The sequence below is a fragment of the Cupressus sempervirens genome, chromosome 8, assembly GCF_028749045.1.
Source record: "Cupressus sempervirens isolate cs-2001-9-10 chromosome 8, ASM2874904v1, whole genome shotgun sequence".
Taxonomy (NCBI): Eukaryota; Viridiplantae; Streptophyta; class Pinopsida; order Cupressales; family Cupressaceae; genus Cupressus; species Cupressus sempervirens.
Genome location: NC_143125.1, coordinates 103,740,117 through 103,754,590, shown reverse-complemented (window position 1 = coordinate 103,754,590; position 14,474 = coordinate 103,740,117).

The following is a 14,474-nucleotide window of genomic DNA, read 5'->3' as shown; positions in this document are numbered from 1 at the left end:
TCCCTAGGGTCCTAGGACCCTTAGGGACATATTAGAATCTTTCATATGGGTTGAAGGGGGTCATAGAGTGACCTATGACCCCCTTTGACCTATTAAATGATGACATATGTCCCTACGGGTACGAGGACCCCTAGGGACATATTAGAATCATTCGTATGGGTCAAAGGGCATCATAGGTTGACCTATCACCACCTTCGACCAATTAAATGATGACATACATCCCTAGGGGTCCTAAGACCCCTAAGAACATATTAGAATGTTTCCTATGGGTAGAAGGGGTCCATAGGTTGACTTATGACACCCTTCAACTCTTTGAATGAAGACATATGTCCATAGGGTTCCTAGGACACCCAGGGACATATTAGAGTGCTTCATATGGGTTGATGGGAGTCGTAGGTTGACCTATGACCACCTTCAACCCATTACATGATGACATATGTAAAACCACTAGGGGCATATTAGAATTGTAAATACGGGTCAAAGGGGGTCATAAGGTTCCACCAATTACATGACAACATATGTCCCTAGGGGTCCTAGGAGGGACATATTAGAATAGTTCATATGGGTCAAAGGGGGTCATAAGTTGACCTATGAACCCCTTCGATAGGGTCATATCAGAATCCTTCGTATGGCTCGACGGGGGTTATACAGTGAACTATGACCCCCTTTGACCCATTGCATGATGAAATATGTCCCTATGGGTCCTAGGATCCCTAGGGACATATTCGAATCCATCGTATGGGTCAAAAGGGGTCATAGGTTACCTTATGACCCCCTACAACCCATTACATGATGACATATGTTCCTAGGGGTCCTAGGACCCCTCGGGACATATTAGAATCCTTCACATGGGTCGAAGGGGGTCATAGGGTGACCTATGACCCCCTTTGACCCATTACATGATGACATATGTCCCTAGGGGTCCTAGGACCCATAGCGAGATACTAAAATCCTTTGTATAGGTTGAAGGGGGTCATAAGTTAACCTATGACCATATTTGACAAATTGCATGATGACATATGTCCCCAGGGGTGCTAAGACCCCTAGAGACATATTAGAATCTTTCGTATGGGTTGAAGGGCCTCATTGGGTGACCTATGACCCTATGAGCCCTTTCGAACTATTACATGAATACATCTATTTCTAGGGGTCCTAGGAACTCTAGGGACATATTAGAATCTTTCGTATGAGTCAAAGGGGGTCATAGGGTGAATTATGATCCCCTTTGACCCATTAGATGACCAAATATGTCCATAAGGGTCCTAGGAGCCCTAGGGACATATAAGAATACTTTATATGAGTCAAAGGGGGTTGTAGGGTGATCTATGACCCCCTTTGACTCATTACATGATGACATATGACCCTATGGGTCTTAGGTCCCCTAGGGACATATTAGAATGCTTCATATTCGTTGAATGGGGTCATAGGTTGACCTATGACCCCCTTTGATACATTAGATGATAATATATGTTTGTAAGGGTGCTAGGACCCCTAGGGACATATTATAATGCTTTGTATGGGTAGAAGGGGGTCTTCGATTATGACTCCCTCTTGTATATGAGCAATGTTAGTATGCTAATAGAAACTAAATTTAAATAAAGCTTCTACAAACTAAACAAAATTCATAAACTTCAAGATAGACTAAGATGAGCTCTCAATTGAGAATATGAGAAATTAATGAGCTCTCTCAATGAGAAGCTCTCTTGTTGAGTAGCTTTGTCTAAATAGATAGGATGTATGCTCAAGCTTTATGCTTCAAAAAGGGCTTCAAATGATGTTGGAATTTGGGTGTGAGTGTATGGTTTTGATGTAAAATGGCTTCTCAAAATGGCATTATGACTTTACTTCATGGATTGTGTTATTTTGCAAAGGGGAAGGATCCAATTTATAGGCAAGAGGCTTGAGGGATTGAGGGCTAAGATGCAAGGATGGGAAAAAGCTTATGGAGGGCTCAGATTGCATGAGAGGAGAGCACATGGATTGTGCTTCCTTATAGCCAATCAATGAGTGACACATGTCACATCGTGAGAGGATGGAGGAAAGGGGAAGGATGAGTCAAAAAAGGAGGCTCAAGGGATAAAATCTTCATAAAGACCCTCATAATGACTTGTAAGAGCAATAAAAGGGCTTGTAAGAGTCATTTATGACCTAGTGGACTTCATAAAATTTTACGGTTGAGATATTTTGAGGGTGATGAGAGCAATTTTGACTTGGACTTGATTAGGAAGTTTTTAAGCTTGCTTAGGCTTGTGCAAATTATTAGAGGATGGATTAGGATGGTTTAGGATTAGCTTAGGGATAGGCAAGTGGATGGCATTTAATGAGGGTGGGTGAAGGAGGAGATATTTGTTAACTTTGGCTTGGGTTAGTAAGTCTTAACCCATGTTTAGGGAATGTGACAAGGTTAGGAGGGGATTAGGATTAGGTTTAAAGACATCTTCTAGAAGAGTCTAGACTTTGGATGAGGATAAAGACTTTCTAGAATAGTCTAGAATTTCCTAGGATAAGGATGAAGACTTTCTAGAAGAGTCTAGAACTTCTTAGGATGAGGATAAATTAGATTTTTAGGAAATAAATAAAGTTTTATTTATTTCAAGGGTTTGGGTTGAGGGGATATTTATTAAAACTTTTTTAATAAACATGAGGATTAATATTTAATTTTAATTAAATATTTTGAGTTGGGATTAGGGGTAGGAAATGATGGGATTAGCCTTTAATCGAAATTAAAGAAGGATTAGAAGATTTTGGAAGAGGTTATTGGTCATAAGGAAATTGGCCAAGTTTTGGGCAAAAAATAAATTTTTTATTTATTTTAAGATTTTTGGTCAATTTATTAATTAAATAATTAATAAATAAGGAAATAATGTTTAAATAAGATTTAAACATTTTAGGGAGGGATTTCTTAATGAAATATTTTTAATTAAGATAAAGGGATTTAATGGCATAAAAATTAATTAATTAATAAATGATGATGTCATCAGGACTTTTTTTTTTCAGAAAATAAAAATATTATTTTCTAAAGGATTTTTAGGTGTCTACACCTCCAACCTATTACATCATGACATATGTCCCTAGGGGTCCTAGAACCCCAAGCGACATATTAGAATGCTTCATATGTGTCAAAGGGGGTCATAGGTTGACCTCTGACCCCACTTTGACACATTACTTGATGACATATGTTTGTAGGGATCTTAGGACCCCTAAGGACATATAATAATGTTTGGTATGGGTTGAAATGGGTCATAGGTTGACTTATGACACACTTTGACACATTACATGACGACATATGTCTACATGGTTCCTAAGAGACATATTAGAATTTTTTGTATGCATTGAAGGGGGTTATAGGTTGACCTAGGACCCCTGTTGACCCATTACATGATGACATCCATCTCGAGGGGTCCTAAGACCTCTAGGGACATAATAGAATACATTGAAGGGGATCATAGGGTGACCTATGATCCCCTTCGACCCATTACATGATGACATATGTCCCTAAGGATCCTAAGACCCCTAGGGACATATTAGAATCCTTTGTATGGGTCGAAAGGGCGTCATAGGGTTACCTATGACACACTTCAACCCATTACATCATGACATATGTCCCTAGGGGTCCTACGATCCCTAAGAACATATTAGAATCCATTGTATGGGTCGAAGGGGGTCATAGGGTGACCTATGACCCCATTCGACCCATTGCATGATGACATATGTCCCTAGGGGTCCAAAGAAACCTAGGGACCTATTAGAATCCTTCACATGGGTCAAAGGGGGTCATAGGGTGACCTATGACAACCTTAGACCCATTACATTACAACATATGTCGCTAGGGGTCGTAGGAACCCTAGGGACATATTAAAATCCTTAGAATGGGTCGAAGTGGGTCATAGTTCAACCTATGAACCCCTTCCACCCATTACATGATGACATGTCCGTAGGAGTCCTTGGACCCATGGGGACATATTAGAATGCTTTATATGGGTCAAAGGTGGTCATAGGTTGACCTATGACCCCCTTCGACCCATTACATGGTAACATATGTTTGTAGGGGTCCTAGGACCCCTAGGGACATATTAGAATGCTTTGTATGGGTCCAAGGGGGTTATAGGCTATGATCTCTTTTGACCCATTACATGATGACATGTGTCCCTAGTGGTCCTAAGACCCCAAGAGACATATTAGAATGCTTCATATGGCTCAAAGGGGGTCATACATTGACATATGACCCCCTTCAACCCATTACATAATGATATATGTTCGTAGGGATCTTAAGAACCCTAGGGACATATTAGAATCCTTCGTATGAGCTGAAGGGGGTCATAGGTTGACCTATGACCCTTGTTAAACCATTACATGATGACATATTTCTATAGGGATCCTAGGAACCCTAGGGACATACTAGAATCCTTCGTATAGGTAAAAGGAGGTCATAGGGTGACTTATGAACCCCTTTGACCCATTACATGATTACATATGTTACAATCCTTCGTATGGGTCCAAGGGGGTCATAGGGTGACCTATGACCCCTTTCAACCCATTACATGATGACATATGTCCCTACAGATCATAAGACCACTAGGCACATATTACAATCTTTTTTATGAATTGAAGGGGGTCAAAGGTTTACCTATGAACCCCTTCAACCAATTAAATGATGACATATGTCCTTAGGGGTCCTTAAACCCCTAGGGACATATTAGAATGTTTCATATGGGTCGAAGGGGTTCATAGGTTGACCTATTACCCCCTTAATGCATTACATGACAACATTTGGCAAACCCCTAGGGACATATTAAAATCATTCATATGGAACAAAGGGGGTCATAGGTTGACCTATGACGCCCTTTTAAAGGGAAATATAAGAATCCTTCATATGAGTCCAACCAATTAAATGACAACATATGTCCCAACGGGTCCTATGACCCCTAGGGACATATTAGAATCCTTTGTATCGGTCGAAGGGGCCAGTAGGGTGACTTATGACTCCATTCAACCCATTAGATGTCAACATATGTCCCTAGCGGTCCTAAGACCCCTAAGGACATATTAGAATCCCTTGTATCGGTCGAAGGGGCCCATAGGGTAATCTACGAAGCCCTTCGACCCATTAAATTTCAACATATGTCCCTAGTTGTCCTAGGACCCCTAAGGACATATTAGAATCCTTCATATGAGTCAAAGGGGGTCATGAGTCCACCAATTACATGATGACATATGTCCCTATGGGTCCTAGAACCCGTAGGGACATATTATAATGCTTTTTATTGGTTAAAGGGGTTCATAGGGTGACCTATGACACGCTTTGACCCATTACATGACGAAATATTTCCCTAGCAGTCATAGAACCCCTAGGGACATATTAGAATGCTTCGTATGGGTCAGAGGGGGTTGTAGGTCACCCTATGACCCCCTTCAACCCATTAGAGAATGACATATGACCCTATGGGTCTTTGGACGCTTAATGGAATATTAGAATGCTTCATATTGGTCGAATGGGGTCATAGGTTGACTTATGACCCCCTTCGACTCACTACATGATCACATATGTCTGTATGATTCCTAGGATCCCTAGCAACATATCAGAATGCTTTGTATGGGTCAAAGGGGGTCATAAGCTATGATCCCCTTCGACCCATGAAATAATGACATATGTCCCTAGGGGTCCTTGAACCCTAAGGGACATATTAGAATGCTTCATATAGGTCGAAGGGGGTCATAGCTTGACCTCTAACCCCGTTTGACCCATTACTTGATGACATATGTCTTTAGGGGTCCTAGGACCCGTACAGACATATTAGAATGCTTTGTATGGGTCGAAGGGGGTCATAGGGCTACCAATTACTCCCTTTAACCTATTACATGACAAGATATGTCTATAGGTGACCTAGAACTGCTATGGACATATTAGAATCCTGCATATGGGTTGAAGAGGGTCATAGGTTGACCTATGACCCTCGTCGACCCCTTACATGATGACATATGTCCCTAGGGGTCCTAGGACCCTTAAGAAAATATTAGAATCCAATGTATGGGTCAAAAGGGGTCCTAAGGTGACCTATGATACCCTTCAACCCATTACATGATAACATATGTCCCTACTTGTCCTAGGATCCCTAAGGACATATTAGAATCCATTGTATGGGTTGCTTCGACCCATTAAATGACAATATATAGACCCCTAGGGACATATTAGAATCCTTTTTATGGGTTGAAGGTTGTAATAGGTTGATCTATGACCCCCTTTGACTAATTAAATGATGACATATGTCCCTAGGGGTCCTAATACCCCTAGGGACATATTAAAATGCTCCATATGGATCGAACGGGTGCATAGGTTGACATATGACCCCCATCAACCCATAACATGATGACATATGTTGAACTCTTAGGGACATTAAAATTTTTCATATGAGTCGAAGCGGGTGAAAAGTTGACCTATTTCACCCTTCGACAAGGACATATTAAGATCCTTCGTATGAGTCCTTTGACCCACTACATGACGACATGTCCCTAGGGGTCCTACAACCCGTAGAGATATTAGAATCCTTTTTATGATTTGAAGAGGGTCATAGATTGACCTATGAATCCCTTTGACCCACTACATGATGACATATGTCCTTAGGGGTCCTAGGACCCATAGGGAGATACTAGAATCCTTTGTATAGGTTGAAGGGGGTCATAAGTTAACCTATGACCATATTTGACACATTGCATGATGACATATGTCCCCAGGGGTGCTAAGACCCCTAGAGACATATTAGAATTTTTCATATGGGTTGAAGGTTCTCATTGGGTGACCTATGACCCTATGATCCCTTTCGACCTATTACATGAATACATCTATTCCTAGCAGTCCTAAGAACTCTAGGGACATATTATAATCTTTCGTATGAGTCAAAGGGGGTCATAGGGTGAATTATGATCCCCTTCGACCCATTAGATGACCAAATATGTCCATAAGGGTCCTAGGAGCCCTAGGGACATATAAGAATACTTTATATGAGTCAAAGGGGGTCATAGGGTGATCTATGATCCCCTTTGACTTATTACATGATGACATATGACCCTATGGGTCTTAGGTCCCCTAGGGACATATTAGAATGCTTCATATTCGTCGAATGGGGTCATAGGTTGACCTATGACCCCCTTTGATACATTAGATGATAATATATGTTTGTAAGGGTGCTAGGAACCCTAGGGACATATTATAATGCTTTGTATGGGTAGAAGGGCGTCTTCGGTTATGACTCCCTCCAACCTATTACATCACGACATATGTCCCTAGGGGTCCTAGAACCCCAAGCGACATATTAGAATGCTTCATATGTGTCAAAGGGGGTCATAGGTTGACCTTTGACCCCACTTTGACACATTACTTGATGACATATGTTCGTAGGGGTCTTAGGACCCCTAAGGACATATAATAATGTTTGGTATGCGTTGAAATGGGTCATAGGTTCACCTATGACACACTTTGACACATTACATGACGACATATGTCTACATGGTTCCTAAGAGACATAGTAGAATCTTTTGTATGCATTGAAGGGGGTTATAGGTTGACCTAGGACCCCTGTCGACCCATTACATGATGACATCCATCTCGAGGGGTCCTAAGACCTCTAGGGACATAATAGAATAGATTGAAGGGGATCATAGGGTGACCTATGATCCCCTTTGACCCATTACATGATGACACATGTCCATAAGGGTCCTAAGACCCCTAGGGACATATTAGAATCCTTTGTATGGGTTGAAAGGGGGTCATAGGGTTACCTATGACACACTTCAACCCATTACATCATGACATATGTCCCTAGGGGTCCTACGATCCCTAGGAACATATTAGAATCCATCATATGGGTCGCAGGGGGTCATAGGGTGACCTATGACCCCCTTCGACCCATTGCATGATGACATATGTCCCTAGGGGTCCAAGGAAACCTAGGGACCTATTAGAATCCTTCACATGGGTCAAAGGGGGTCATAGGGTGACCTATGACAACCTTATACCCATTACATTACAACACATGTTGCTATGGGTCATAGGAACCCTAGAGACATATTAAAATCCTTAGAATGGGTCGAAGGGGGTCATAGGGAAACCTATGAACCCCTTCCACCCATTACATGATGACATGTCCGTAGGAGTCCTTAGACCCATGCGGACATATTAGAATGCTTCATATGGGTCAAAGGTGGTCATAGGTTGACCTATGACCCCCTTCGACCCATTATATGATAACATATGTTTGTAGGGGTCCTAAGACCCCTAGGGACATATTAGAATGCTTTGTATGGGTCCAAGGGGGTTATAGGCTATGATCTCCTTTGACCCAATACATGATGACATGTGTCCCTAGTGGTCCTAAGACCCCAAGAGACATATTAGAATGCTTCATATGGCTCAAAGGGGTTCATACATTCACATATGACCCCCTTCAACCCATTACATAATGTCATATGTTCGTAGGGATCTTAAGAACCCTAGGGACATATTAGAATCATTCGTATGAGTTGAAGGGGGTCATAGGTTGACCTATGACCCTCGTTAAACCATTACATGATGAAATATGTCCATAGGGATCCTAGCAACCCTAGGGACATACTAGAATCCTTCGTATAGGTCGAAGGAGGTCATAGGGTGACTTATGAACCCCTTTGACCCATTACATGATGACATATGTTACAATTCTTCGTATGGGTCCAAGGGGGTCATAGGGTGACCTATGACCCCCTTCGACCCATTACATGATGACATATGTCCCTACAAATCATAAGACCACTAGGCACATATTACAATCTTTTTTATGAATTGAAGGGGGTCAAAGGTTTACCTATGAACCCCTTGGACCAATTAAATGATGACATATGTCCTTAGGGGTCCTTAAATCCGTAGGGACATATTAGAATGTTTCATATGGGTCGAAGGGGTTCATAGGTTGACCTATTACCCACTTAATGCATTACATGACAACATTTGGCAAACCCTTAGGGACATATTAGAATCATTCATATGGGTCAAAGGGGGTCATAGGTTGACCTATGACCCCCTTTTAAAGGGAAATATAAGAATCCTTCGTATGAGTCTGACCAATTAAATGACAACATATGTCCCAATAGGTCCTATGACCCCTAGGGACATATTAGAATCCATTGTATCGGTCGAAGAGGCCAGTAGGGTGACTTATGACTCCATTCAACCCATTAGTGTCGACATATGTCCCTAGCAGTCCTAGGACCCCTAAGGACATATTAGAATCTCTTGTATCGGTCAAAGGGGCCCATAGCGTAATCTACGAAGCCCTTCGACCCATTAAATGTCAACATATGTCCCTAGTGGTCCTAGGACCCCTAAGGACATATTAGAATCCTTCATATGAGTCAAAGGGGGTCATGAGTCCACCAATTACATGACGACATATGTCCCTATGGGTCCTAGAACCCCTAGGGACATATTAGAATGCCTTGTATGGGTCAAAGGGGTTCATAGGGTGACCTATGACACGCTTTGACCCATTACATGATGAAATATGTCCCTAGTAGTCATAGAACCCCTAGGGACATATTAGAATGCTTCGTATGGGTCAAAGGGGGTTGTAGGTCACCTTATGACCCCCTTCAACCCATTATAGAATGACATATGACCCTATGGATCTTTGGACCCTTAATGGCATATTCGAATGCTTCATATTGGTCAAATGGGGTCATATGTTGACTTATGACCCCCTTCGACTCATTACATGATGACATATGTCTGTACGATTTCTAGGATCCCTAGCAACATATCAGAATGCTTTGTGTGGGTCAAAGGGGGTCATAAGCTATCACCCCCTTCGACCCATGACATAATGACATATGTCCCTAGGGGTCCTTGAACCCTAAGGGACATATTAGAATGCTTCATATAGGTCGAAGGAGGTCATAGCTTAACCTCTAACCCCGTTTGACCCATTACTTGATGACATATTAAAATGCTTCATATGGGTCGAAGGGGTGCATAGGTTGACATATGACCCCCATCGACCCATAACATGATGACATATGTTGAACCCTTAGGGACATATTAAAATTTTTCATATGAGTCAAAGGGGGTGAAAAGTTGACCTATGTCACCCTTCGACAAGGACATATTAAGATCCTTCGTATGGGTCCTTTGACCCACTACATGACGACATGTCCCCAGGGGTCCTACAACTCCTAGAGACATTAGAATCCTTTTAATGATTTGAAGAGGGTCATAGATTGACCTATGAACCCCTTTGACCCACTACATGACATATGTCCCTAGGGGTCCCACGAACCCTTGGGACACTAGAATCCTTCGTATGGGTCGAAGAGGGTCATAGGTTGACCTTTGATCCCCTTCGACCAATTAAATGATGAAATATGTCTCTAGGGTTCCTAGGACCCCTAGGGACATATTAGAATCCTTTGTATGGGTCGAATGGGGTCATAAGGTGACCTATGACACCCTTCAACCCATTAAAAGATGACATATGGACCCCTAAGGACATATTAGAATCCTTTGTATGGGTCGAAGGCTTCATAGGTTGACCTATGACCCCCTTCGACCAATTAAATGAGGACATATGTCCCTAGGGGTCCTAGGACCACTAAGGACATTAAAATGCTTCATATTAGTTGAAGGGGTGCATAGGTTGACCTATGACCCCCCTCGACTCATTAAATTATGACATATGACACTAGGGGTCCTAACACCCCTAGGGATATATTAAAATGTGTCATATGGGTCAAAGGGGTGCATAGGTTGACCTATGACCTCCTTCGACTCATTAAATGTTGACATATCTCTCTAGGGGTTCTAGGATCCCTAGGGATATATTAGAAAGCTTCATATGGGTTGATAGAGGTATAAGGTTGAACTATGACCCCAATCGACCCATTACATGACAATATATATCGAATCTGTAGGAAAACATTAGAATTGTTCATATGGGACGAATAGGTTTATACGTCACCTTATGACCCTGTTTGACCTATTATAGGATAACATGTCCCTAGGGGTCCTAGAACCCTTATGAAAATATTAGAATCATTCATATGGATCGAAGGGGGCCATAGATAGATCTATAACCTGCTTTGATAGGGACATATTAGGATCCTTCCTATGGGTTGAAGGGGGTCATAGGTTGACTATTACCCCCTTCGACCAATTAAATGACAACATATGTCCCTAGGGGTCCTAGGACCCCTTGTGACATATAAGAATACTTTATATGGATCGAAGGGGGTCATAGGACCCCTAGGCACATATTAGAATCCTTTGTATGTGTTGAAGGGGGTCATAGGTTGAACTATGAAAGCCTTCAACCAATTAACTAAAAAAATATGTCCTTAGGGGTCCTAAGACAACTAAGGACATATAAGAATGTTTCATATGGGTCGAAGGGGTTCATAGCTTGACCTATGACCCCCTTAACCCATTACATGATGACATTTGTCGAACCCCAAGGGACATATTCGAATTGTTCATATGGGTCGAAGGGGGTCATAGGTTGACCTATGACACCCTTAAGGGACATATAAGAATCTTTCATATGGATCGAAAGGGGTCATAGGTTGAGCTATTACCCCCTTTGACAATTGAAATGACAACATATGTTCGAAGGGGTCCTAGGACCCCTAGAGACATATTACAATCCTTTGTATTAGTCGAAGGGGTCCATAGGATGACATATGACCCCCTTCAGCCTATTAAATGATAACATATGTAACTAGGGGTCCTATGACACCTAGGGACATATTAGAATGCTTCATATTAGTCAAAAAGGGTCATAGGTTAACCTATGACCCCCTTCAACCAATTACATGTTGATATATGTCCATAGCAGTCTTAGGACCCCTAAAGACATATTAGAAACTTTCATATGGGTCAAAATGGGTCATAAGTCCACCCATTACATGATGACATATGTTCCTAGGGGTCCTAGGACCCCTAGGGACATATTAGAATGCTTCATATGGGTCAAAGGGGGTCATAGGGTGACCTATGACCTCCTTTGACCCATTACATGATGACATATGTCTCTAGGGGTTCTAGGACCCCTAGGGACATAGTAGAATGCTCCATATGGGTCAAAGGGGGTCATAGATCACCCTATGACCCCCTTCGACCCATTACATGTGGACATATGACCCTATGGGTCTTTGGACTCCTAGGGATATATTAGAATGCTTCATATTGGTCGAATGGGGTCATAGGTTGACCTATAACCTCCTTCGACCCATTACATGATGACACATGTTTGTAGGGGTCCTAGGATCCCTACGGACATATTAGAATGCTTCGTATGGGTCGATGGGGGTTATAGGTTGTGACCCACTTCGACCCATTATATGATGACATATTAGAATCCTTTGTATGGGTAGAAGGGGATCATAGGTTGACCTTTTAACCCCATCGACCGCTTATATGATGACATATGTCCTTATACCTAATGACATATTAGAATCCATCGTATGGGTTGAAGGGGTCATAGGGTGACATATGACCCCCTTTGACCCATTAAATGATGACATATGGACCCCTAGGGAAATATTAGAATCCATCATATGGGTCAAAGGAGGTGATCGGATGATCTATTAGCCCCTTCAACCAATTAAATGATGACATATGTCTCTAGGGGTCCTAGGGCCCATAGGGACATATTAAAATGCTTTATATGGGTCGAAGCGGTGCATAGGTTGACCTATAACTGCCATCAACCCTATTTGACCTATTACATGAAGAAATACATGGCTAGGGGTCCTAGGACCCTTAAGGAGATATTAGAATAATTCATATGGGTCAAAGGGTGTCATAGGTTGACCTATGAGCACCTTTGACAAGGACATGTTAAGATCCTTCATATGGGTCAAAGGGGGTCATAGGTTGACCTATGACTCCCTTCGACTAATTAAATGACAACATATGTCCCTAGAGTTTCTAGGACCCCTAGGGATATATTAGAATCTTTCGTGTCAGTCGAAGGGGGTCATAGGGTCCTATGACCCCCTTCGACTCATTCAATGACAGAACATGTCCCTAGGGGTCCTAGGACCCTTAGGGACATATGCCATCATGTAGTGGGTCGACCTATTATGTCCCTAGGGGTCCTAGGACAACTAGGCACAAATTAGAATCCTTTTATGGATTGAAGTGGGTCATAGGGTGACCTATGACCCACTTAAACCTATTAAATGACCACATATGTCCCTAGGGATCTTAGGACACCTAAGGACATATTAGAATCCTTTGTAAAGTTTGAAGGGGGTCATAGGCTACGCTATGATCCCCTTCAATACATTACATGATGACATATGTCCCTAGGGGTCTTAAGACCGGTAGGGACAATATAGAATCCTTTGTATGGGTTGAAAAGGGTCATCAATTGACTTATGGCCCCCTTCAACCCATTAAATGATGATATAGGTTGAACGTGATCATAGGTCAACCTATGACCTACTTCGACCCATACCTAGGGACATATTTAAATGCTTCGTATGAATCAAAGGGAGTCATAGGTTGACCTATGACCCCCTTCAACCCATTACATGATGACATATGTCACTAGGGGTCCTAGGACCCCAGGGGACATATTGGAATCCTTTGTATGGGTCAAAGGGGATCATAGGTCGACCCATTACATGACGACATAGGTCCCTCGTGATCCTAGGACCCCTGGGAACATATTAGAATATATTTTATTGGTCAAAGTGGGTCATAGGGTGACCTATTACCCCCTTCTACCCATTGTATGATGACATATGCCCCTAGGGGTCCTAGGACCCCTAGGGACACATTTGAATGCTTCGTATGGGTTAATGGGCGTCATAGGTCTCTTTAACCCATTAGATGATGACATATGTCCGTAGGGTTCTATTAGTGAATAGATTGTCCCGCTTTAAAGAAACATGCAAATATGACCCTGTATGCCCAAATGACAGAACAAGCTAACACCAACAATTGGATAGGTTATCATGGGTTAATAACCTTCCTATGAATTTTTATCGGGTACAACTCCTCGTACAAGGTATTCAATGAATCAAATGTAAATGCTTTTACCAGAAAGCATAAAAGGATATCAAAAATCCACTCATAAGGACAACATAGATGTGAAAATCTATACTAAAGCACGAAAAGAAACTAAAGAACAATGAATGACACAAAGTTCATTTGCCAAATGTTGCATCATGTAATAAGAATAAAACTGACTATTTCATCTTCCTAAAAAGGATTGAAATCAGAGCCTTTAACATGACAAAAGAACAATGACATTGAACTGTAATGTTTAGAGAAAACTGAAAATGCCTCAAAGTACAAATTCAGTGGAAGGAAAAACACATTATAGCCAAAGTTAAATGCATTTCACCTCCAGCCTCCCTTGTTTGACTGTGTAGACCACAAAGCTTCTTTCACAGGTTACAATCCCACTAATATTCAATGAAAATAGAAATTCTTCCTATCATAT